We start from the raw sequence: 8,384 nt of genomic DNA on the forward strand, positions 1-8,384 counted from the left end.
GTTATTTAATGTTAAAGTGTTCTTCAGTGAGATTAAGCTATGATGGTATGACAGACATAATGAGTGATATGGATGTTTAACTCTAATTGTGTAAAATGTAAATTTGAAAAACATGTCATATTGAAGGTACAACACATAGAATTCTATCTAGCAGGGGAATTGGTGATATGATTTTGTGCAGTTCTTATAATGAGCCAGCTTCCCGGTAGTCACAATGCCGGGAATGTTAAAGCGTAAAAAAGCTATAGAAAATATGGTTCTATGTAATAACAAAAATGGCCACACAAATGGTCAAATTGAGGAACCGTTCTTACGCATAGTGTAGATTCACTGGTGCTTTTGAATAGTAAATAACATCTGTGGAATTCCCCTTTGCCTTCTGTTACTAAAGTGTTTTAATGTACATGCATCAAATTGGTTCAATAAAAAGAGAAAAATTTAATTCTGACTCTGAATGCTTTGTTACTTTTTAACCGGGTGTCTGGTGGCTTTAAGATACAGGTTTTGTATCTGTGGCGCTGTGCCCTGATACCGCTCTTGATCCCACAGTTCCTCAGGCTGACCTCAGTGCCGACAAAAACGATCGGTCAGTCACGCTGATCTGCCTGAGCTGCAGAGACAGAGAGCAGGAGAGTCAACATTACTCACCACAGTGAGGCTTCTCCTCAGGCCCTTTGTGTGTGTCCATGTGTGTGGATCTGTACGGGCACGCACTGCTAAACAAGGTCAAGCAAGCTCTGCAGCCGTAGCGTAATTATCTGCAGTGCGAGAGGGGCAGTCTGACTGGACAGGGCCCTCTAATGACGTTATTGGGCCCTTTATATCACTACTTGTGTCAATTTACACGAACAACTCAATATATTTATAGTAAATCTAAACTGTTAGCTTTTCTTAGTGCATCAGCTTGGTTGGGATATAGCAACAGTGAGCAAACATGCTGAATACATTGTCATTTATTTCCCATTAATTGGGGTAAGTGAATTTAACGAGGGGCCACAATGGGAACACAAGATGTATTCACTACAACTGCTCGACGGTGGACCCTTTTAGCGCAAAAAGATGGCAAGCAATGCTGAAACTAATTAGAGGGACACTTGAGGAACCCCCTCTGTGTAAAGGGGATGAGCTGTGTGGAGGCCTGGAGGACATAGAGTGCAGCTCTTAATGAATGAGGCCAAGCGTTTCCTAGCCATTCCTTCACTGAAGACCGGATGAGTAACTATAAGCTATTTACAAACCACAGGAACCCAGTGGAATACCTGTCGTCCTCAAGCTGGTGAAAAATACAATGGCATACAATACAATCTTGAAACAAAAAACACATTTGAGATGTACAATCAGGACCCACAACAGTACCTTAAACAGTATTTTGCTAGTAAAAAAAACATTTTTATCATCATTATCATCTTGAGTCTAATCATAATAGACTCTTTCTCTGGGCATTCCCATAGCCACTTAGTGCAGAGTGGAAATTAGGAAAATATCATAGAGCAGGGCACTATGACGATATTCTATCGTATTGTAAAAAATCTTCTTATTGCATTAATAATCATATAGAAAATACCATCAGTGCTTAAAGAACACTGGCCTTACTGTACATTTAATTACAGAGAGTGTAAAATATCCTGTTTAACTGAATGATTTTCAGTGAAAAAATACTAAAAATCACTTTTCTCTGCCTGAAAGTAATTGAATATCAGTTTTTAATAATCTGTCACTGCTGATGCCTTGCTCTTCATGCCAAAACACTGTGAATAATATTGCATTAGAATTAGCATTGTTATAATGTCTGTAGATATCATTATGTAATATTTTTACCCAGTTCTATCAGTACGTGATTATGTACACCACAGAAAGTAGTGCAAACTTGTTAGCAACAAAAAAGCTACGCAGGGCAAAATGCTATCTGGAAAAAAAAGACTGGCAGCTTTTTCATTTTTAAAGTAGATATAAAAACGAGCCTTTTGTGAGTGAAGTATGGATAAGTATGGACATTTTACAGTTCGACAAAAGCACACCTCAAAGTGGCTAGCTGCAAAAATATAGCACAGAATAATTAGCTTCAGCAACACTCTGCGATCAAGTTACCCATAGTAAAGCTAGATTTATACTTGACACAATAAAAAAATAATATAATAATGGTGGACCTTGTAAAGTTGTGTGTCATAAGAGTGCAAAATGGTTAGCTAGAAAGTTTGTTAGTTAGTTAGTTAGGTATAAAACATGGTTAGCATAAACTGGTTAGGTATAGCACAGTGCAAATGGGTTAGATACAAAATTAAACACACATATACCACTAAATGTGTAGCTACAAAAACTAGCTATTAAAAATACATAGGACACACCGTAATCTCAACATCTTGTATCACTAACAATTGTAACCAAAGTACAGTACAATTTTTGAGTTTGAGGTTTAATGGGATTTTTAGCATTCAGTAAAGCTTTTCAGCCTCTCAACAGTAGCTATGAAAGAGCACCTTTGTGGGTGGAGTACAGTTGGGTTAATTGGCCAGGGTCAACATGAATGGAACTGGGACAAGCAGGTCCGTCAGGCTTGAGAGGGGTCAGAGGCTCAAGTCCACTTCATTACCTCCAATGCTCAACAGCAGCCCATCACAGAGTGACTTCAGCGCAGGGGCTAAGCTAAGGCAGGGACTGAAGGAGGCTAATTTAGAGGAGGAAGTCGCCTGACTTGATTGAAGACCGTACTGTAATTAGTGGGGAGGGACAGAGCAGAGCTTTTTACAGTGACATTCTGTTCACTAGAGTTTATGACTGGGTTTACACTGCCATAAACCTTAAAGCATGAAGTGTGTCTAAACTAAAGATATTTTAATATTCAATTATATTTAATTATTACTCACCAGGTTTTAGAATGGTCAGGAGCCCACAAGACCACCACAGAGCATTACATGCAAAGTATTATCTGGTTGGTGGGTCATTCTCAGCACTGCAGTGACACTGATATGGTAGTGGTGTGTTGGTGTGTGTGTGTGCAGTGCTGGTATTGGCTGAGTTTAAAAACTCTAGCAGCACTGCTATGTCTGATCCACATGTATCAGTACATCACACACTAACACACCACCACCATTCTAGTGTCAATGCAGTAATATTGGGAATGACTCTGCTCTGTGGTAGTCCAGTGGTGTCCTGACCAGTGAAGTACAGGGTGAAAGGTGGATAGTAAAGTATGCAGAAAAACAAATACAGGACTACAGTCTATAATTACAGAGGTACAAAGCATTCCAGTATAGGCAGTGGAGCTGAAAAAATTGACAATGAGGGTAGAAACAAGGAGGTGTCCATAATGCTCTAACAGCAATGTGTAGTACACTATGTAATGTTGGTGTTTTCCAGTTTGTCCAGAGACCCACCCACACAGACCAGACAATTTTGTGTTTTCCTTTCTGTAACACTATTGAGTCATTTCATTAGATATTTATCAACACCCTCTTTAGCTCTATCAGATGTGTTGTCTGGTTTTGTGTGGGTTTATGTACCAAAAACCGTCATGACTCATTTATACATGACAATTCCTCAACATCTCTTTTTTGCCTCAGAAATAATCTGTCTGTCTGTGTTACAGTGACTTGTTTTACTTTCTATTCTCAATTTGTTCTCTGTAAGAGTATAAAATCAGTAAACACAAGGGTTTATATGATGTGGTTTATACTGTCATTTACTCTTGTTTGTTTATTTTGTAGTTTAATTTTGAATTTTAATTTGTTTCTCAGATTTTTAGAGCAACATTATTGGCCCAAGGCGAGCTGTCAACCGCACACTGCACAGCTTGCTGATGTAAAAGTTCACACAGCTGCCATCAGGTATGCGCTATGGGTTTTTATGCACTGCGTTTGTCTCAGGAACATTTGACAATGGAAGTCTGCCTAGATTTCCTTCAGTTAGTGGCGAACCCGTGTTTTCCATTGCCAAGATAGCAATACGGCAGAAACAGCTGTTCACCGAAATGTGTTTCAGAACTTTCGAATCGGACAGTTCTTCGCGCCTGACACTATGGCTGAAACTCCACCCTCTTTGACTAGGTCTGCCTAACAACAGAGCGATCTATATTCTGATTGGCTCAACGAGAGTACATTATAATATACAGCCGATGGATTGGCAAGCGTGAGAAATACCATGTGTGGCGTGTGGCGTGTGAACGTGTGAATTCGCTGAGGTGAATTAAAAACATACACATTTTCTGGCATCAGGCCTTCATGTGGTTGACACCCCTGCTCTAGCCGGTGAAGTATATGACACATTTACATCTGGCCTCTTTATCTCTCTTGAGTATCAGGATCCTATCTGGATAAGGAAAAGCCTCATAAAATGCACGTGTAAACAAACGCAAGGTGCATTTAAAACAGATACAAATCTGATCACTCATACCACTTCAGGAGGCAAATTTCAGCAATAGTATAGCCATGTAAACACAAACACATTCAGCCACCAAAACCCATCCCAGTACATCTGAAATGCCAATAATAACTGCTGCGCAACAAGCAGATTTGCACATTTAATTCCACAAAGCAACCAAATTTCAGTCTGACTAACTGAAGATGCATTTAAAGTTTAAATACATGTGTCTAAAATCCAAACAACAAAAAAACAAGAAGTGACGTGTAAAAACATCCAACATAGTGCCCAAGAGACAGGATTTTTTTTTATATTGTATTGACTCGTCGTGTATTATATCAAACAAAGATTCTTGCATTTCCGTACTGATTACTTACATTACTCTGTTACTGATTTATGCTGCGTCTCCCTCGCGCCATTTGTCTCTGTGCTCATGCATTTACACTCTCCGTCATTTTTACTCTCAACTGTTTTCTCACCCTCCCCTCTCACACACACTCTCTCTACCGAAGCCATCACTCTCTTTTCTCACATCTAGACAGCTGTAACATCTAATCCTCCAAAATCTTCTCTTCTTTTTCACTTTCCTGGAAATTCAGAGAAGAGCCTGACCAAGGCCTAACAAACCGTGAATCTGAAGAGTGTATTAGTTGTGGGTTCCCCAATGGAGAAACCTGATTGGTTAAATAAATAAAAAAATAAGAAAACAGGCAACAATTATTCATAGAATTTATAGAATATTTAGAAATTATTTATAGAATTATAGTTATGATCCTGTTCCAGGTATATTCCATCCCCATGAATGCTAAAGGGACAAAACCTTTGAGAAAACAAACATTTTAAATCCACTCTGACTGTCTCCTGCTTTCCAGGAAATATATTTCTGTAGATTAATGAGACTCATTTTGACTTTTAAAAGGGACTTTATTTAATAATTAAAAAAATTGTTTACTTAGATGCCAATACCATAACACGGGGAGGATTTTAACCTCAGCTCATCTTTACACTTCTAGCCTATATTAGCTTATGTTAACAATAACAACAATTATTGTATTCATCGTGCAGGGCTTCTGTAATGTGCCATGCATCATCTCTCAAGATGAAATGTTCTTTACTTTTTACAATCAACCACATAAAAAAGTGGAACTCCTAAAAGAGTCTGTGAATCTCCTGTAGCTACAACACTGGAAACAAAACCGAAAATAGCTACTTATTCAGCAATAAACACTATTATTTAGAATGTGATTGTTTTAATGTGGTCTGCAGCATTTGAAGTTTTGTGGTTAGCAGTGTTTGTTAGTTCTACTACTCACTGTACTGGCTAAAAGAGTCACTGTTGAGAGCAGCATTATCTGGTTATCTGGTGTTAAAATCTTATTTCTTTCCTTCTAGACATTCTACATAAATAATTTTAGATTTTAAAGAGCAACAGATACAGTCACATGCTGGCAAAACAAATTCCCTGTATACCTACAATATGCACAAAAGTCACATCCCTGTTACAGAAGTGAGGGGATGGACGTAAGTGCAGAATATAATTAATTTTATTAAATTAATAAAAACTAAAACAAATTAACAAACAAACAAAATAAACCAAAGTTACACTGAATACATAACTACAAAACACTAAACTTGAAAACAGGAATCTAAGAAACAGCATGAAACAAACCTGAACACGGACAGCAAACAAACCAACAAAAGACTAGACAAAGAAGACTTGAAACAAAGGGGCTTATATACACATGGAGGGAACAGGAAACTGGAAACACCTGAGGATCAATCAAGAGGGGGCGGGGTTACAAATCACTGATGACAGGGTGGGGCTAGGGCGGAGACAGGACCAAAACACAACAGAAGCACATGGCTGGGAAACATGACAGGTAAACAGAGGGGCAGGAGCACAAGAGACCAAATGAGGGAGAAACACAAGGCAGACATGGGCTAAGCTGTGACAATCCCTCCCTGTAAAACAAATTTTAGGAGGTTCCAAGCAACATAGCCAACATGGAAGATTGAAGCCAGTAAACTTGGCATTCAAATGTGAAACCATGTGTATCACATCATCTCACTCACTGAGTGAGAACAAGGTAATTGTCATCTGTAGGATTTCCCTGAAAATGGATAGAACCAGCACTTAGCACTTAGACAGTTGCCCCACCTGCTAGGCCTCCTTCTGAGCTTTTTCTCTTCAGTTGCCAGATGTAATTAACACCAAAAACAATATGTACATTGAGTTTAATGAAATGTAAAATTGTCACTGTTAAATTCACAATTTTAAGAAGAGGTATCTGAAAGCCTTTTTCTCCTCCTCTTTCTACGTCCCTCTCTCCTAATCTCTTAAACAGGGTTGCCTAGTCCAGACTGGAGCAGGACAATCTGTGATGTTTGACTAAACACAACAGCAGTCATCTGAGCTTCCTTTAGCTCCAGCACAAAGTGTTCACACACTCTTCACACACACTCTGTGGTGCGACCTGGGAGATTGCCAGTTTTCGGGTGAACCACCGAGCGAGGAGTGAGTAGCACATGAACACTGGAACTACAAAAGCACTCTTCACACATTACTAACAAAGCAGCAGCTTTTTTAAAAGGAGATGAAAATGGAGATAAAAGACTACTTTTACACGTGTCTTGTTATAAATTTATAAATGAATTGCATTTGCCCAGTATTAAATATTTTTTTTATTTATTACCCTTCCAACTGTGCATTATACTATGCTCACTATACATACTACACAAACTATTGGGGCCCTAGCTTATTCATGGTTTCTTCCGAAATTAAGAGTATTAAAAAGGTGGTAAGACACTAAGGTCACAAATAATTGCATTTTCAAAGTAAAAGTTGTTAAATGGTTACATAATGTCTCAAATAATTATAAATTGTAAAAAATGAATTAATACATTGGTTTAGAAAAAGAATAATAATGTCTGTAATAATGTCAATAATGATTATTTGAGACATTGTGTATTGTTAAATAATGTACCCTTTATATAAAGGGTTACAAAAATGCTACTTTTGTTGGATGCTGCACATGGCTAATGCTGCATTAGCAATGCTAATACCACTGTAGGGATGACTGCTTAGTAGTGATGCTAACAGTGCTGCTAACACTGTGGCTAATGGCCCACTGCTTACACTACAGTAGTCTTAAGGCTGACACAGGACTATTTTGCTGCTGCTAAAGATTTACACAAGAGCTAGTCTCAAATTAGATACCTTTTGTCATGGAAGTTTGGTGGAAGAATCCATTTCTTGCTCATGCAGGTTTTGTCAGTCATGGCCGCCATCGAGGATCGTTCCAGACAACACATTTACCCTGCTCCAAGGCTCAATGGGTCTTAGCCCTCACCCTTTCCTATTCTGTTGGCAACAATTCTCAACAAGAAATCACCCAAATATTAGACTATATTCCTAATGGCAAATAATATTGAATAAATCTTTATTTAAGATTGACAATGGAAAAAAAAATGTAAACAACCTTTATATAACATCGCCTCATAGGCATCGGCGTTGCAATTCTGTTATTTTATCAACATTAATTTAACAAATTATTCGTGGCTCTTCTACTCTCACAATGCTAACGCTTTTAGGTAAAAGTTTCTTCCCACAAATATTTAATTTAAATTAAAAAATTATAATAAATGTATAATTTATAATAATAAATAAATAATTTAAATAACAATTATCATAATTTAAATACCCCTTTCTATATTACAAGGATACAGTACAAGCTGTAATAATACAAAGCAAAAACATGATTAATGTAAGTAAAATTAGATTAAAACAGTTTACATAAAACCATTGAGTCAATGTTGAATGAAAAATAAATCAGTTCTGATGTCAGAGATCAACGCTGTTTTATTGCATTAGAGATGGGGAAATAAATGTTGCTTCAAAAGACTTCTGCTATCTGGGATATGTATTCAGGAACATATTGCATTTACTATATTTATACTTTTTTATTTATATATTATTACATATATATATATATATATATATATATATATATATATATATATATATATAT

Source organism: Astyanax mexicanus, chromosome 19 (assembly GCF_023375975.1).
Source record: "Astyanax mexicanus isolate ESR-SI-001 chromosome 19, AstMex3_surface, whole genome shotgun sequence".
Classification (NCBI taxonomy): domain Eukaryota; kingdom Metazoa; phylum Chordata; class Actinopteri; order Characiformes; family Acestrorhamphidae; genus Astyanax; species Astyanax mexicanus.